The following is a 19415-nucleotide window of genomic DNA, read 5'->3' as shown; positions in this document are numbered from 1 at the left end:
TTTCCTGAGGCTGTGAGACTAATAAATACCCTTTCACCACTGAGCTTTTGTCACTTGGACAGAGAGTGGTTTACTGTTTCTTTGTGCTGCATACTACAGTCTTTTTTATATTATATTTTCACTTATTTATGGTATATTTTGTTTTGTATCCTGTGTGTGTGTGAGTGATATGTTTTGTGGGTGCACCATGGTCTTGAGAAACGTTATTTTGTTTGGTTGTACAAGGGATCAGCAGTTGAAAAGGTGAGCAGCTTCAAGTTCCTGGGTCTCAACATCACTGAAGATGTGTCTTGGGCCCAACTTATTTGTGCAGTTATGAAAAAGTCACGCCTGCAGTCATATTTCATTAGACATTTGAAGAGATCTGGTATGTGGCCAAAGACTCTAGCAACCCTACCATCAACCACCCGAGCTACACATTTTCTGAGTTATCTCCAACTCCAGCAAATTTTGATTGAACATTCTGACTAGTTGCATCACCATCTGATATGGAGGGAACCTCCATTGGAAACATCCTCAACACTATCCTTTCCAGCATTTGGGACATCTTCAAAAGGCGATGCCTCAAAAAGGTGGCATCCATTATTAAAGACCCCATCACCCAGGATATGCTCTCTTCTCATTACTACCATGAGGAAGGAGGTACAGGAGCCTTAAGAAACACACTCAATGTTTTAGGGTCACCTTGTTCTCCTCCACTATCAGATTTCTGAATAATCCATGAACACTGCCTCCAGAATACTGTATCCAACTCTGGTCACCTGCTGTTAGGAAATTTGTGAATGTTCAGTAGCGACCTCCTAGCCATACTCCATCCTGACTTGGAGATACATTACCATTCCTTCAGTGTCACTGGGTCAAGGTCCTGGAACTTCCTCCTCCACTGCACTGTGGGTGTGTTCACATCCCAGGGACTGCAACGATTCAAGAAGGCCACGCACCTCCTTGAAGGCAACTAGGGACAGGTAATTAAATGCTGGCTCAACCTGTGAAGCCCACATCCCTTCAAGTTCAAGTTTTCATTGTAATTCAACCATACACATGTATATCGCCAAACAAAACATCATTTCTCTGGGACCTCGATGCAAAGTGTAGTACCAACAGTCACACAGCACATATTGCACATAGAATTACATTGTCAGTGAAACATACAGTTACACAAAAACATATATAGCCAAGCCCCTGGATGTCATGGCCTGTAGAATGATGGTACATGGGATGTTGTCCCGGAGCCACGTTTCTGGAAGAACAGCCCACAGCAGTTCCACATGTCGCGCAAGTGCAGCTGCAGATGAATGCAGTTCAGCTTGCCTTCCACTGAGCCAACCCTGGAGGACAGCACTGACAGGAGGGACCAGCCCCCACCCCAGCACAATTTCAAGGTTGTTTATTGTAATTTTTCATTACATGAGTGCAAAGGAGAACAAGATGATTTTTACTCCAGATCCAGATCCGATGCAGCATATTTCAAAAAGATAAGAAGCATAAAACACAATGTAAAATGTAAAAGCAATCATAAAAACATATGTACAAGTTTGAGTATCGCCAAATATGTGAGAGCTTGTATACTTATATTAAATGAATATATATACACACATGAAGCCATGAACACCACCTATTATTCCTTTCATTGTTGGTACTATTTATTTATTTTTGTTATTTATATATTTTTAAATGTTCTTACACTGTATTGCTGTTGCAAACCAACAGATTTCACATCAGGTAAGACTTAGGAGCAGAACTAGGCCATTTGGTCCATCGCAGGTGCTGCGGCATTCCATCATGGCTGATTTATTATCCCTCTCGACCCTGTTCTCCTGCTTTCTCCCAATAACTTCTGAGTCAAGGCATCAAGAGCCTACCAACCTCTGCTTTACTTAAGCCCCAACACCCCTGCTGGGGCAAAGGCCACTGACAGTAGCTCGCCAGAGTCCTCTGTCCTGCCTCTTGGTTTATCTTTCCTGTCCCAGGGATGGTGTCTTTAGAGCTTCCGTTGGTGTTTCAGTAGCTCTGCTTTTTTTTTCTCCACAGGATGGGGTTGCTAGCCCCATGCCCAACCCTCCTCCTTTTGTGGTCGGCTGGGGACACTCGTGGTGGAGTTCACCTCCGCTTTAAATGTACCCAATTATTAGGCCCCTACGGCCATCTGTGGCGATGAATTCCACAGACTCATTACCCTCTGACGAAAGAAATTCCTCATCTCTGTACTAAGTAGGTGTCCCTCTAAATTGAGGTTGTGCCCTTCAGTCCTAGACTCCCCCAGTATAGGAAACGTGTCAGTGATAATAAACCTGATTCTGATACATACAATCTTATTCAAATGTTTAATAACCACTTGGCCACACGCCAACACGTCATATACAACCCTGAGATTAATTTTCTTGCAGGCATTCACAGTAAATACAAAGAAAACAATAATACATATCAAAAACATGAGATGAAAAGGCCTTGAAAGTGAGTCCATAGGTTGAAGGGACAGTTCACTATTGGCGTGAGTGAAGTTATCCCCTTTGGTTCAAGAGCTTTATCGATGGTTGAGGGGTAATAACTGTTCCTGAACTTGTGGTGAAGATCCTGAGGTTCTTGTAACTCCTTCCTGATGGCAGCAGCAAGAAGAGAGCATGCCCTGGATGGTGGGGGTCCTTGATGGTGCTTTCCTACGATAGTGCTCTGTGTAGATGTGCTCAATGGTGGCGAGGACTTTACCCACAATGGACTATCTCTGTAAAGTTACTGGAGAGGTGTTTTGATATAGGTGAGATCCAATCTTCCAATTAGCTGACAATCACCATGTTTTATTTGATGTCTTTATGCAGCTGGTTGGTATTTGGTCCAGTTTGCTAACAGTTTCGTTCACCTAATCTGTGTGCTCCTGTCTCCTAGGCTGGCTGCTGCACTGAACTCAGAGTACTGGAGATCAACTCCGAGATCAAGCAGACTAATCCCTTCTTCCCGTTGTGCCTTGAGATGCTACAGACTGGCTGCCCCAAACTACAGGTACTTGGGGTGTTGAGGGTGATGGCTCTGCGTGCTCTGGTTCCTCCCATATTCTGAAGACTTATGGGTTAGTGGGTTAATTAGTCACAGGAGTCTAATTGGGTGGTGTGGGCTTGCGTTAAGGTGCTTTATTTCTAAATGAAAATAAAATTACTGCCTGTCTATTGAACTCTCTTTCAATGACCCCTCATTCATAAAGAACATCCTTGCCTGTCGATTTACATTCCACCTACAAGGGCTGAGGGGAGACCTATTGAAGTTTATAGCAACAAAAGATTCTGCAAGTGCTAGAAATCTTGAGCAATACAAAGAATATGCTGGAGAAACTCAGCAGGTCAGGCAGCATCTATGGAGGGGAATACAATTATAACATTTGGGCTGAGACTCCTCATCAGATGAAACGTTGATCATTTATTCAGCTCTGTTGATGCTACCTTATCCTTTCAGTTCCTCCAGCATTTTGCATGTGTTGGAAGTTACAAAAATTACAAGGGGTATGCAGTATATATAAGGTAGACATCTTCCTCCTCCCCCCCCAGTATTTTTTAACAGGCATCCATTAGTCTCCTGAGACCATGGATTTGTGCCTCGGAAGGTTTCCAGGGCGCAGCCCTGGGCAAGGTTGTATGGAAGACTGGCAATTGCCGATGCTGCAAGTCTCCCCTCTCCACGCCACCGATGTTGTCCAAGGGAAGGGCACTAGGGCCGATACAGCTTGGCACCAGTGTCATTGCAGAGCAGTGTGTGGTTAAGTGCCTCGCTCAAGGATACAACACTCTGCCTCAGCCAAGGCTCAAACGAGCGACCTTCAGATCACTAGACAAACGCCTTAACCACTTGGCCAACCCCACCACCCCGCCAGCATAGAACGCCAAATATCACCAGTTCAGGAACAGTTATTAGCCCTCAACTAACAGGCTCTTGATCCGAAGGGAATAACCCCATCACTGAACTATTCCCACTATCTGTGGACAACAGGAATTCTGCAGGTGCTGGAAATTCAAGCAACACACATCAAAGTTGCTGTTCTATCCATGCTAGTATAGGGTTATGGGCTGAGTGCAGGTCGGTAGGACTAGGTGAGAGTAAGAGTTCAGCACGGACTAGAAGGGCCGAGATGGCCTGTTTCCCTGCTGTAATTGTTATATGGTTATATAGTATCTTTCCTGTAACACCATGGGCTCTTCTCGTGTTTAGCAGTCCCAATTGCTCATTATGTTTACTTTAATTTGGTATTGTGGTTGTCATAGCCATGATGGCTAAAGGGTTTGTGCCTGTGCTGCGTTGTCCTATATTGTAGAAATGCATCACATCACTTTGCATCGAAGCAAGCCTTTTTGCTCCCGTACTGATCAGGAGGGCTCCCATTGTGTTACTGCCATTTAGCAGCACTTGGCTTGTGGTTTTCTATGCTAGGGTGATTCAGGTGCTCAAATCCTTTGATATGTAGAAGTTACTGTCTGTGCTAACTTGCCTCTTTGCAGTAAACCAGCTACTGCCAGTCTTTAACCAATTGTGTCATTTCGTGCAGGTCCTAAGACTGCTGAACCTGGCCTGGTTCCCAAGGGTTTCCACAATGATCGTTTCCCCTGAGGTCGGCTTCTCTGAGTTGGAGGAGCTGTGCTTGGCCACCTCATGCTCGCTGGTCACAGATGAGGTTCTGGTAAAGCTGCTGCACCTGTCGACCAAGCTGCGGAGCTTGGACCTCCGAGGTTGTTATCGGATCACACCGGCGTCGCTACAGCTTCTGCCCTGCCAAGGTAGGGAGAACTGTCTCTCTCCTCTGTTTGATTCCTCTCTGAGGATTTGTGTGTCATGAGAGACTTTTATAAAAATGTAAGACACAATTATTTGGTCTCAAATATGTCAAATTGTCACTGAGTGCATTAAGGTAAAACAATAACAGTTCAGAATAAAGAGTCATGGTTCCAGAACACATTCCACACAATCAGGAAAGCTCAGGGCTCATATGTCCAAGGATAAATTAGCTCGTTATTACTCATATAGATCCTGTATGTGATAGATGTCATTCTGAGATAGCTTCATTAACTCATATGTTTTGGTCATGCCCTTTGTGAAGAAATATTGGGATGACATCTTTGATATTATTTCAACTGTTTTGAATGTTGATCTACAACCTCATCCTATTACTGCAATCTTTGGTTTACCAGGGATAGAACAACGTCATCTGACCTCCTCGGCTTGTCGGATGATTGCTTTTGTTACACTAATGGCTAGAAGATCCATATTATTGAATTGGAAAGAGATTAAGCCTCCTACTACATTTCAATAGTTTTCTCAAACTATGTCTTGTTTAAATTTAGAAAAAACATTAGAAGCGTCATTTACGACCCTTCTATTAAATTTGAAGAGATTTGGAGACCATTTATTCAATACTTTCATATGATGTAATTTGACCCTTTCCAATTCTGTTTTGTTACTTCAATGTACGGAGAGAGGAGCAGAGTTAACGACACTAATGGTCTTATCTGAGGTATCATAATAGCCCATTCTTTTTAAAACGCAAACAACAGGAATTCTGCAGATACTGGAAATTCAAGCAACACACATCAAAGTTGCTGGTGAATGCAGCAGGCCAGGCAGCATCTCTAGGAAGAGATACAGTCGACGTTTCAGGCCGAGACCTGACGAGTGTATGGTCCTGACGAAGGGTCTCGGCCTGAAATGTCGACTGTACCTCTTCCTAGAGATGCTGCCTGGCCTGCTGCGTTCACCAGCAACTTTGATGTGTGTAGCCCATTCTTTTTCTTTTTTTTCTTTAATTTAGTTTAGTTTTCTTCTAGTTGGTTTAGGTTTTTTTTGTTTTGGGGTGTACACATATATTTTTTCTTTTTTCATGATATTTTTATATTTTCACTTTATATTTTCCTATATTATGTTTGTACTTTTTGAGATTTTGGGAGGCTCATTAATTATGTGTCAACTGAATTTATACTTGTATAAACTATTTATCAATAGTGTAATCCCAATTGCTCTGTATCTATTTTCTGTAATGTTTATGATGCTGAAATTAATAGAAAGATTGAAAAGGAAAGCTCACTGATTTTCTGAGGAGGCTGACGAGAGCTGCAGTATGCACATCTATACTCACATCATTCTCCAGATGCATCATTGCATGGTGTGGAAACTGCACTGCTGCAGACAGAAGGGTTCTACAACTGGTAGTCAAAACTGCCCAGCGTATCACTGGCACCATCAAGGACATGTATATAGAAAGAGTCAGTAGCATCATGAAGGCTCCCACCCACCTTGCTCGTGGACTGTTTGTCCCACTCCCATCAGGGACGAATCTACGTAGCATCCACACCAGGACCACCAGGCTCAAAAACAGTTACTTTCCCCAAGTACTAAGGCTGATCAACACCTCCACCCACTAACCCACCCCTCCACACCCCCCAACCACCATCATATCCTGTCAGTCACCTTATGTACAGACACTCCTGTGTCTGGCATCATTTTACGGGCATGCATGTAATCTATATATCAAAGCTAGCTATGTATTTATCTTTATTGTGGTTTTTTTATTATTGTGTTCTTTATCTTAGAGTTTTTTCATATGTGTAATGGAAAAGCTACAGAGAAAGGCAGGTAAACAGATCACAACGAGGTAGATTGTGAGGTCAATTGTCTATATTATTGTACAAGGGAGTCCATTCAAGACTCTGATAACAGTGGGATAGAAGCTGTCCTTGAGCCTGTTGGGAGAGGGGAGGAGAGAGAATGCTTGGAGTGGGTGGTGTCCTTCTGCTTTACTGAGTCAGCAAGAAGTGCGGACAGAGTCCACGGTTTCTGTGATGTGCTGAACTGTATCCACAACTCTCTGCAGTTTCTTGCAGCCGTGGGCTCAAGACAGCTTCTACCCTGCAGTAATAAGACTATTAAACGGTTGCATAGTACGATAAGATGAACACTTGACCTCACAATCTACTGTGTTATGGTCTTGCACCTTATTGTCTAGCTGCACTGCACTTCCTCTGAATGCAACACTTTATTCTGCATTCTGTTATTATTTTCCATTGTTCTACCTCAATGCACCGTGTAATTAAATGATCTGCATGAACAGAAGAGAAGCTTTCACTGTACCTCAGTACATGTGATGATAATAAACCAAAACCAGTACATGTGGGGAGAGCAAACATAAGGAAAGTTGGATCTTACTGAATGGTGGAACAGACTTGAGGGGCCGAATGGCCTGCCCCTGACAATCTGAGGCTAACGAGCCAAAGTGATTTCTTTTGAAGCTCAGCAGGTCAGGCAGCACGTATGGAAAAGAGTCAACAGTCAACGTTTTGGGCCAAGACCCTTCCTGAAATGTTGACTATTCCTCTCCTTAGATGCTGCTTGACCTGCTGAGCATAATTTCCAGCATCTATGGAATCTCTTGGGTTCTTACGAAACTCTCTGCTTGTTCCATCACCAGACCTCTCGCGGTTGTTCCTGGGACTGGATTATAGCACGCTACAGCTGGTAAAGCAGGGCTCACAGCAAATAGCTCTGAAGTGGAGACACTCTTTGGAGGTGCTGGATATCAGTGGTCAGTTTTACAAGGTGAAGGACCTTGAGCTAGCCATGGAGATCTTGGCAGGGACCGAGGGCAATGTCATCCTACGCACCCTCAACCTGGCTGGGACAAAAGTCACCCTGGATGCTGTCAGGTAGTCATCAGTGTGGTATATTTGCTATATTGTAGATCTGAAGTGTGAAAAGACCAATTAATATCAGAGACTACAGAACACCACAGCACAGTACAGGCCCTTCAGCCCATGATGTGGTGCAACTTTTTAATGTGCTCTTGAAGATCAATCTAACCCTTCTCTTCCATATAGCCCTCCATTTTTAAACATAGAACATAGAAGAGTACAACACAGGATCAGGCACTTCAGCCCACAATGTTTTGCCGAACCAGTTAAAAAGCAGATTAAAAACACCCAAACACTAATTCCTCCTACCTATATAGCATGTCCTATGCCTCCACCTTCCTCACATCCGTGTGCCTGTCCAAGCATCTCTTAAGAGACTCTAATGTATTTGCCTCTACCACCATACCAGGCAGCACATTCCAAGCATCTACGACTCTGAGTAAAAAATCTTACCCCTCACATCCAGTTTGAACCTACCCCCTCACCTTCAAGGCACGTCCTCTGGTATTAAACATTTCAATTCTGAGAAACAGATGCTCTCTGTCTACTCTATCGAAGTCTCTTATAATCTTATTAACTTCTATCAGATCTCCCCACAGCCTCTGCTGCTCCAGAGAAAACTACACTTATCTAGCTTGTCGTGATAGCACATGCCCTCTAAACCAGGCAGAGTCCTGGTAAACATCTTCTACACCCTCAACATCTTTCCTAGTGGGTCAAACAGAATTGTACGTAATACTCCATGTGGCCTAACCAGAGTTTTATGAAGTTACAACATAACCTCTTGACTTTTGGACTCAGTGCCTTGACTAATAAAAGCAAGTGTTCCATAAGCTGCTTTAACCACCTTAATCGGCCTGTGTAGCTTAATTCTATACTCTCACTGTGTAGGACCTCTTCCCCCTTTCTGCCTATGTAGTTGGTGCCAATATGCAACAGGACCTCTAGCTGTTCACCCTCCCCATTGAGAATATCTTGCATATGCTCTGATATGTCCTGGACCCTAGCAACCGGGAGGCAACACACGATCTTGGTGTTTCTTTTGAAGCCACAGAATCTCCTTTCTGTCCCCCCAACTATTGGGTCCCTATAACTACTGCACTGCCTAACTTTACACTTCCCTGTTGAGCCTCAGAGCCGGCCACACACCCACCAGCCTGGCTGCTGCTGCTGTGCCCCAGTGGATGTCTCTCCACCCCCAACCCAACCCCTTGCAGTATCCAAATAGGTATACTTGTTGCTGAGGACAATGGCCACAGGACGCTCTGCACATACTTCCTAATCCTCTTACTCCTCACGGTGGTTACCCATCTACTGTCCGAAGCCTGTACTCTGGGTCTGACTACCTCTTCAAAAGAGTCAGCTTTAGTATCTTCAGCCTCCCAAATGATCCCAAGAACATCCAACTCCAGTTCCAGCTCTTTGGCCCAGTCAGTTGGACACTGAAGTTGGGTGCACTTCCTGTAGGTGTAGTCGTCAGGGAAACTGTCAGGTATCCTGAATATCCACATCTGACAGGAGGAGCCTTCCATCCTGACTCCTCTATACTAAAGGAAAGGCTATTTCTTCTTATCTGTGCCTCCGCCTGCGTGCGTACACTGAAAACTGTTAAGCCAAAGCCTTCCTATCACTGGCGTACTGGCATCTCTGCTTGACCCTTGATTTTATTTGCAGCTGAGTTTTGTTTTGGCCTCTGATACCAACACTTATCACGTTGTGCTGCCAGTAAAGCCCAGCCTTACCCGAATCTGCTCCTTTTATACTCCTTTTTTTCTCTCTCTCCCGACTGTATCGCTCCAACACTGACACTCACACTCAATGTGCCTGAGCCACCGAAATTTTTTTTTCTTTTATTCATGTGGCTATCATAGAGGCTCTTAAATTCCCAAATGTATCTGCCTCTACCACCACCCCACCACCCCTGGCAGTGTATTCCATGCACCCACCACTCTGTTTTTTAAAAGAAACTTACCCCTGACATTCCTCAATACTGTTCTCCAATCACCTGAAAATCTTGCCTCCTCAAATTAGCCCTTTCCTCCTGGGAAAGTGTCTCTGGCTGTCCACTCGATCTATGCCTGATATCATCTTGTACACTTTTATCAGGTCACTTCTCATCCTCATTTGCTCCAAAGTGAAAAGCCCTCGCTCACTAGACCTTGCCTCATGTGACATGCTCTCTAATCTAGGCAGTGTCCTGGTGAATCTCCTCTGCACCCTCTTTAAAGCTTCCGCATCCTTCCTCTACTGAGGCACCCAGAATTGAACACAATACTCCCAAGTGTGGTCTAATCAAAGTTCAAAGTAAATTTATGATCAAAGTACATATATATCACCGTATACAACCCTGAGATTCATTATCCTTTTGGCAACTTCAATAACCATAATAGAATCAATGAAAGACCACACCAGCAGCATGGATAAACAGTGTTTAAAAGGCAAATACAAAAGAATAAAAGGAAATAATTATATAAATAATAAATTTCGAGAACATGAGATGAAAAGTCTTTGAAAGTGACTCCATAAGTTATGGAAACAGGTCAGTGTTGTGGTGAGTGAAGTTATCTCCTCTGGTTCAAGAGCCTGGTGGTTGAGGGACAGTAACTGTTTCTGAACCTGGTGGTGTGTGTCCTGAGGCTCCTGTACCACCTTCCTGATGGCACCAGTGAGAACAGAGCATGGCCTGGGTGGCAGCAGTCCTTGATGGGTACTGCTTTCCTGCAACAGTTCTCTGTGTAGATGCACTCAGTGGTTGGGAGGGCCATACCCGTGATGGACTGGGCCATATCCACTACTTTTTGTAGGATTTTCCACGCAAGGGCATTCCATACCAGCCTGTGATGCAGCCGGTCGATATACTCCCCACTGCACACCGATGCCAAATGTTTTCAATATTCTAAGTGGAGGTACTGCCGTGCTTTCTATGTAATGGCATTTACGTACTACTTTTAATGAGATCTCCCCTCATTCTTCTAAACTTCAGCTAGTACAGCCATCAAACACTCCCGATGGATTAACCTTTTCATTTCCAGGATCATTCTCATGAACCTCCTCTGGACCCTTTCCAATGCCAGCACACCCTTTCTTAGATAAGGGGCCTAAAACTGCTCACGATACTCCAAGTGCAGTCTGACCAATGCCTTATAGACCTCAGCATTACATCCTTGCTTTTTATATTCTAGTCCTCTCCAAATGAATGTTAACATTGCTTTTGCTTTCTTTATGGTCTATGGCTATTTCGCTATACATGTGACAAATAAAGTTAATCTTTTCTTAATTCAGTTCAAAGGTCAAGTTTAATGTCAGAAATGTATACAGTATACATCCTGAAATGCTTTCTCGTCACAAAAGCATTCGGTCTAATTAAATCTTCCTTTCCATGCAGAATCTCTGCAAGCAGAGCTTGCCTTTCATTACCACAGTTCTCTCAGGAAATGTTTCTGTTTGTTGCTTTAGGTCTGTGGAGAGAGGTTTGATTTTTCTCTTTCTCTGTTCTCCAGGGTGGTGGTGAGCAGCTGCTCACAACTCAGCTACCTGAACCTTACATCCTGTTGCTGTCTGCCCCAGGACCTAAAGCGCATCTACCGAGGCCAGCATGAGATTAGCCAGTTGATCAACTGCTTGCTGAGTGGCAGCGTGGGTGAGCAGCAACCCACTGGGGACCACAGGCCGCGGGGAGAGGCTGACAGCTAAAGGCTCTGCTCATTAGACACCAGGAACAGCTGCAGCCCAATGGTAGAAACAAAGGGTGCTGTCATAGGCGTGCCTTCATAAAGTTTTTATGTAGGATTATGCTCCTTCCTTAAAGTTCAAAGCACTATCAATAAAGCAAGCAAAAAAATATATCGACTGCATTGTGCCGGGGCCTGGGACTGCCGAGATGTATTCTAGGTACAGCTTGGAACTACTCTGGGCTGCGGTCTGCAGCATTTATTGTTCCAAAGCAAACCTGGGCTGAAGTCAATTTGCTGCAAAATACTGAAAAGAGTTCCTGATTCCTGATCTACATCTTGAGCAGACCATATGTTGTGCTCTGAGCCTGCAGTTTGCCTGCCTTGTGAAGGAGCTGGGCAGACGTTGCAAGGCAGATGCAATTCATAAAGGAAGCTTGGGCAAGTCGGATGTTAAGGGGACAGGTTTGGCCAGTTGAGGGTTTCCTGAGGCAATACGTGATCATGAACTGCAGCGTGACAGTGAGAGGTGATCTCCCGCTCTCAGACCAGCGAACTGGTTCACGCTTCATCAGTCACTAAATGTAAACTACACCTTGACTGTGGAGAGTAGCCACCTGTATATGGTTAAACAGTTTGGTCTAGGCACTACAGGAGATAAAACATCTATTGCCTTAAGGTTTTTCCATTTCCTTTACATTCCCCGGACCCCAGCATCATACAGTCCACTCTCCAAGGTGCTCTGATGGTTTTCTAGGTTGTGCCTCAACTGGATGGGTCTTTTAATTTTACTTCCTCGTAAGGAACTTCTTGGTTGCTCTTTTTCTTGGAGCACGTTTTGGTGTTTGTTTTTTTAAGATAGTCTTTGTGGTGCCACATGGTGCAGTTTCTTACTTCCTGGCGTCGTGTAGAACTTGCCTCACTATCTTCTCATTGATATACTGATTAAGGACCTAGTCAAAGGAACTGGTTCCAAATGTCCTAATCGTTGAGTATTGGGATTCACTATTAACGTTCAGTGAACTGCTGCGTGGAAATAACATAGAAAAGCACAGCGCAGTACAGGCCCTCTGGTGGTGGTGGTGGGTGTCACGGGAAGCAACAACTCATCAGCAACTGATGAACCAGTGCTTGGTGCTTTAACAAGCTGCAAATGCTTTTGTTTTATGAAAATGTTTGTGGACTCTTATTGATAGTGGTTATAAACTACTGCTATATGCAAGTGTGGACATGCAATAAAATATTTGTTAAAGCCGATGTTTATTGTGACCTATAATTTTAACAGACAATAAATGATATAAAAGATTTAATGAGCAAATTTGTGTGATGCCATTTTATTATGACGATGGATCCTTAAGATTGTCATAGCTGGTGGGGATGCTCCCAATGGCGTACGTCTCAAATAGCCTCTGAAATCCAAATCCAGCTCCTGCCCTTCATGTGTGGCTTAGCTACTAAGCCTGGCAGAACTGTTTCTACCGGCAGGAGGAAGGGCAAAGGCAAGTTACTGGTGCCTTAAAACCAATCACTTCAGGCAGATGGAACTTGTCAGCTGTGGTTGACATCTATCTAGAAGGAAAACACTGACCTCAAACCTCAAGCTTCAGGAGTAAGCACAGAGCTGGAGTCCCTAGGTCAGTAGTATGTTGAGTTCACCACTGACCAGCAACTCCTGCAACACCACTGGTGCCAAACTGTATTGGTCCCTGCTGTTTCTTTAATGGCACCTACCTGTACATCTGGGTATATAACTGGGTGCTACCATTCTTCATTACTCTCCTAACAAAGACCATCATGCCCTTTCCCTTCCTCATTGCAACATTCATGCACCTGTTGGCTCTGACATTTGTGTTTCAGGCCACTTGGATATTCCAGCCTGTTTAATGAATACACTGCTTTTCAGTTTTGTGCACCAAAGTAAGTATTTTATTGCACCTGCCATATTCTCAAAGTAAATTTATCATCAATATATAATTACTACCTTGAGATTCATTTTCTTGTAAGCATTTATGGGAAAATAAAGAAACAATAGAATTTACAAAAAATATACATACAATGCCTATAAAAAGTATTTGACCAACCTCCACCCCCGGAAGTTTTCATGTTTCATTGTTTTACAACGTTGACTCACAGTGGATTTAATTTGGCTATTTTGACACCGATCAACAGAAAAACACTCTTTCGTGTCAAGGTGAAAACATAGCACTACAAAGTGATCTAAATTAATTACCCTAATTACTTTTTAGGCACTGTAAACAGACATGAATTGTTAAAAAATCCTTGAAAATGAGTGTTGGTTGTGGAATCAATTCAGAGTTGTGATGAATGAAGTTATCCACACTGGTGTAGGGTAACAAGTGTTTCTGAACCTGGTGGCGAGGGAGCCAAGGCTCCTGTACCTCCTGCACGATGGTAGAGCACAAGGCCTGGATAGTTAGTTTTGCTGTGACAGACCAGTTCAATTAGTTCCACGTCCCCATGATGTCTTCATGCATTCTCCTCTCCACTTATAATGACATGTCGATTTGTCTCATCAGAAAACTTAGAAACATGACAACTGAGCTTAGAGTAGATTAAAGGGTCAGCACAACATTGTGGGCTGAAGGGCCTGTACAGCACTATTATGTTCTATTACGCTAAGGGTTAACCACCGTAGCTGCCCACCCAGAAAGCTTACAGTGTTTCTATTTTGATTTGATTAGTGAATGTGAAATTAAAGCACATCAAAGCAACAAACAAATGGCAGTCTCTCACCACTAGGTGGCAGACTTTAGAACAGAAACCATAGCACAGGAACAGACCATGAAGCCAAATTAAACTAAATCTCTTCTACCTGTGCACAAATCATATCCCTTCAGTTCCTGAATGTTTGTTTTAACAATCTCAACACCAATTTTTGTGTTTTTTGAAAAAAAGATGTGTGGGGCAAGTAAAGTTTTTCCCCCATCTCAACTCAAATGCATTTCCTCTAGTACTTAACATTTCTTCCATGAGTAAAAGTTTCTGACCATCTACTCCATGTTTCTTAATTTTATAAACTTGCATCAGGTCACTCCTTAGCCTCTGACACTTCAGAGGAAACAACCCATGTTTGTCAAACCTCTCACCAACACACACACAGCATCCTAGAAAGGGTCTTCCACACCCTTTCTTTCCAAAGCTTTCCATTCCATCCTGTAATGAGGCAACCAGAACTGCACAATACTAATCAAACTTTTAGACCAGAAGACATAGGTGCAGAATTAGGCCATTCCACTGACTCAGCTCTGCCATTCTATTATGATTGATTTATTATCCCTCTCAACCCCATTCTCCTGTCTTCTCCCCGTAACCTTTAATGCCCTAACTAATCAAGAACCTACCAATCTTCACTTCTGTGGCAGTGGCAAAAGGAATTCCTGCTCATCTGTTTTAAAGTGATGACCTTGTACATCTGCGCCATGATTTCCTCTTATATTCAGTTTTCCAACTAGTGAAGGCAAGCATTCAATACACCTTTACCATCCTATCTACTTGCATGATCACTTTCAGGAAGTTTTGCATTTGGACCAAAGGTCCCTCTGTATATCAATGCTGTTAAGGGTCCTGGTGTTAACTACACACCTTCCCCTTATATTTGATTTTCCAAAAAGCAACACCTCACATTTGTCCAGATTAAGTTCCACCTGCCATTTCTCCACTCATAACAGGTCTATCTCCTGCTGTATCCTTTCGACAACATGCTACACTATCCACCGCTCCAATCTTTGTGTTGTCTGTAAAATAACTCACCCACCCATCTACATTTTTATCCAGAGCAACACAAAACACGGTGCTGGAGGAACTCAGCAGGTCAGAGAGCATCTGTGGAGGGGAGTACAACAGCCAACACCATCCATCGAGACTGGAAAGGAAGGGGTAGAAGCCAGAAAGTGGGGAAGGAGTACAAGCTGGCAGGCGATAGGCAAGTCCGGGTGAGTGCCTGGGGAGGGGGATGAAGTAAGGAGGGAGGTGACAGCTGGGAGAGGTAAAGGGCTGAAGGAAGGAATTGAATGGGAGAGAAGAGTGGACCACTGGAGAAAAGGAAAAGGAGGTGCACCAGAGGAAGGGAATGTATATGTAAATAAATTATAATCTGTCTCAGTGCTGGGAGTGAGTCTGTCAGACCAATTGGAATACATTTCTAGAATTTTCAACTTTCATTATGAAAACATTGATGAGGGCTGTGATGACCGATAAGTCCAATATAATGGAACCTGAAATGTATCCCCAAATCAGCAAGATTCCTTGGAGGCAGTTCAAATGTGGGTCCGGATGTAGAGTTCTTTTGCTTGCAACTGTAAAATGGACCTGACTCTGAAATCTTACACTGAAGGAACTGGACAGACGGCAGCACGGAACTGATTTGTTTGGCAATAGATTTGTAACCACTGCATGGAACTGTTGGAAAAGCAAAAGACAATACTGTACTGGATTTCAAGTTAAGGTCTCGATTTGGGAGAGAGGCGGGGAGTTAATGATGGACCCAGTTTTCAGGTCTCTGTTCCAAATGTTCAAAGTGCTCATACTCCAGAATCAATATCTCGATATCATGTAAACATACATCTCCGGTGTGGTCAGAATCAAAGTATCATGATTTGTGTTTATAATTTACATATTTTAAAATACCATTTAAAAGATAGGTTTGTATACCTCTTGAAGCTTTTGGCACTTACTGGGTGGTGGGGTAGTTTAGGAGATTCAAAGTTCATCGCAATTCCTGTTGCCATCCTCTGCTGTCATGGAAATGAAGAGTCTCATTCCAATTGGAAGGTGGTCTGTCAACCCAGCCAGCTGGGTAATAAAAGTAAATTCCTCCACTTCCTGTCACAACAAATAAATTAACTCAATTACCAATCACCATTAATAAGTCAGAATCAGTGCCTCCATAATAAAGGAACAGATTTCATTACTTAGGATAATTAAGACAATGGTCCCCAATATATTAAGATGGATCCTTGACCTCACAATCTACCTCATTATGATCTTGTACCTTATAGACTACCAGCACTGCACTTGCTCTGTAGCTGTCACAGAGTCACAGCAATACAGCATGGAAAAAGACCTTTACCACAACATCCTCCTTGCCTGTGTTTGACTTGTGATTAACAAGGGAAGTCAAAGACAGCATTGAAGCAAAAGAGAGGGCATATCATATTGCAAAAACAGAAACATAGAAAACCTACAGCAGGATACAGGCCTTCGGCCCACAATGCTGTGCCGAACATGTACTTACTTTGGAAATTACCTAGGGTTACCCATAGCCTTCTATTTTTCCAAGCACCATGTACCTATCCAGGAGTCTCTTAAAAGACCCTATTGTATCCGCCTCCACCACCGTTGCCAGCAGCCCATTCCATGCACTCACCACTCTCTGCGTAAAAAACTTACCTCTGATATCCCCTCTGTACCTACTTCCAAGCACCTTAAAACTGTGCCCTCTCATGTTAGCCATTTCAGCCCTAAGAAAAAGCCTCTAACTATCCACACGATCAATGCTCCTCATCATCTTATACACCTCCATCAGGGCACCTCTCATCCTCTGTCGCTCCAAGGAGAAAAGGCCAAGTTCACTCAACCTATTCTCCTAAGGCATGTGCCCCAATCCAGGCAACATCCTCTGCACCCTATCTATGGTTTCCACATCCTTCTTGTAGTGAAGTGACCAGAACTGAGCACAGTACTCCGAGTGAGGTCTGACCAGGGTCCTATATAGCTGTAACGTTACCTCTCGGCTCTTGTACTCAGTCCCACAGTCGATGAAGGCCAATACGCTGTATGCCTTGCTTTTTTTTGTAATTTATTTTTTATTGAAGTTCACCATCAAACAGACATTTCCATAAGATGTATTTCAGATATTGTACATATATATTATATAATCATATTTGCCACAAATCTCCACATAATATTTATCTGAGGTATACACCTATAGAAAAGAGAGGAAAGAGGAAAGAAAGAACAAGCAAAAGGAGAAAACTATGTACAAGTAGGGAGTGATCTTTTTTTTACAACATATTCATTGATTTGTGAAAATAAAATTAGGCCTATGAGGTGTTATGTAGTTGAACTATTTTTCCCAGTATGAATCAAATTATTCCAACTTATGATTAACAGATGCTGTTATCTTCTCCATTTTGTAAATATCCATTGTAATTTCCATCCATGCGTTTAAAGTTGGGCTCTCCTGTGATAACCATTTCCTGGTAAGAGGCTTTTGACCAGCTACCAGCAGTATATTCATTAAATATTTATCTCTTTTCAACCATTCCTGAAGTACATACCCAAAGTATATGGTCTTACTTTCTAAGGGTATTTCACATTGAAAAATGTCTTGTAGGGCATTGTGTATCTCACTCCAATAGTATTTGTTAATGGGGCAATCCCAGAAAATATAATGGTTTGCATTTTGATTTCCACAATTTCTCCAGCAAACAGTTACTATCATGATGGGATTTCTGAGAGGGTGTAATAAAATATCTTATTAAGTTTCTCCATCCAAACTCCCTCCATTTCTGTGAAATGGCACACTTCCATTGATACCTCCATATTATTGTCCAGTCTTCCTCAGATATAATTATCCCTCCTTCTTTCTCGCATTTTGTTTTAATGTATGAAATCGAATGTGTTTTAAGATTTGACAAACCCTTATACACGTTTGAAATGATTCTACTACCATTATCTGAATTATATGCTTTTCTAAATAGCTCTATTATGCATGTACCTGCCTTGGTTACATTTTTAACTCTCCTATTAACATACTGTCGCATCTGTAGATACCGATAAAAGTCTTGTTTTTCTAATAAGTGTTTCTCTTTAAGCATTTCAAAACTGAACAGTGTTCCTTCTTTCATTTTATTGCAAATAACTGTTATTCTTTTAGTTGTCCAGTCCTTAAATCTAGCATCCAGTTTATTCGGCGTAAAATCCGAGTCATACGCACACCATTTAAGAATTGCAGTATCTCCCTCTAGTTTATAGTCTTTTATAATGGTTTTGCATATTTTTAGAGTCCATTTCACCCATGGCTTATCATTAGTATTTATGTACCTTTGTACATTGTTATCAGCCAAAATTGCCTGTATGGGGATGGGAAGTATCCCGTCCTCAATGTTTTTCCATTAAGTGTCATATGATGGGTTGCACCAACATATCACAGCTCTCAACTGTGCTGCAAAATAATAATCTCTAAGAGAAGGTAGGTCCCATCCCTCCTTTTCCTTGGCTAATTGCAAAGTTTTGAGATGAACTCCAGACCTTTTACCTTGCCATATATATCGTGATAACATGTTGTTCCATTCACTGAATTGATTCTGATTAATCTCTATTGGTTGTGTCATGTACCCCGTGACGGGAATAAAGAACCAACAGAAATAGAAAACACTTTGGAGTCCAGTATTGCTATTAACCAATAATAATATTTATTAGTAACTACACAATACAGTAATATAAATGTAGATAAATCAAACAGGTTAGCAATGATTATATTCAAGTAAATATATCAGTAATTGTGGAAATATATGAAAATCAAGCTTCTTCAAGTCTAGGGGTAAAAAGATACAGTCTCACGATGATGAGTAAAGTTCAGTTCAGTTCAGTTCGTGGTGTTGAGTTGAGTAGTGACGGAGAGAGAGAGAGGGAGAGATTTGAGTCTTCAGGTGAGCTGATGCCGTCAATCTTCTTGTTGTCCTCTGAGATCCTTTAAAAGTCACCGACTGTGACCACAGCATAGGGGACTGTTTTTCTGTGGTGGAGCTATCAACCTAGGCAAAGGTTGGACACATGGACAACTCCCCATCAGTCAATTCCTTTTCTCACTGCAAGAGCGACTGATCAATCTGCCTGATCGATCCTCCAAAAACCCACTTTTTCTGTGGGCACAACAAAGCTCATTCAGTGTCCCAAAACATGTGTCTGAGGTCTATATCACCTGACCTCCTATTTACCTCACGGTACTGAGTACCAACTGTCAGTCAAATAACTCCTCCTTCCTTTGTCTGTGTAAGAGATGCACTAGCATGCCATGTCCTTGGGAAGTATAAACACGCTGCTGAAAAATCATAACATGGAC

At 42.7% G+C, this 19415-nt stretch overlaps 1 pseudogene; it reads left to right on the top strand.

Annotated features, from left to right (window-relative positions):
* LOC140185456 (F-box/LRR-repeat protein 6-like) overlaps nt 1-11351 on the top strand; it is a 40981-nt pseudogene extending 29630 nt beyond the window's left edge.
* The last annotated feature ends 8064 nt before the right edge of the window (nt 11352-19415 follow it).

The sequence above is a fragment of the Mobula birostris genome, chromosome 20 (genome assembly GCF_030028105.1).
Source record: "Mobula birostris isolate sMobBir1 chromosome 20, sMobBir1.hap1, whole genome shotgun sequence".
In the NCBI taxonomy this organism is placed as follows: Eukaryota; Metazoa; Chordata; class Chondrichthyes; order Myliobatiformes; family Myliobatidae; genus Mobula; species Mobula birostris.
The sequence above is the reverse complement of the archived record's forward strand: the minus strand, read 5'-3'. Positions and strand labels throughout refer to the sequence as shown.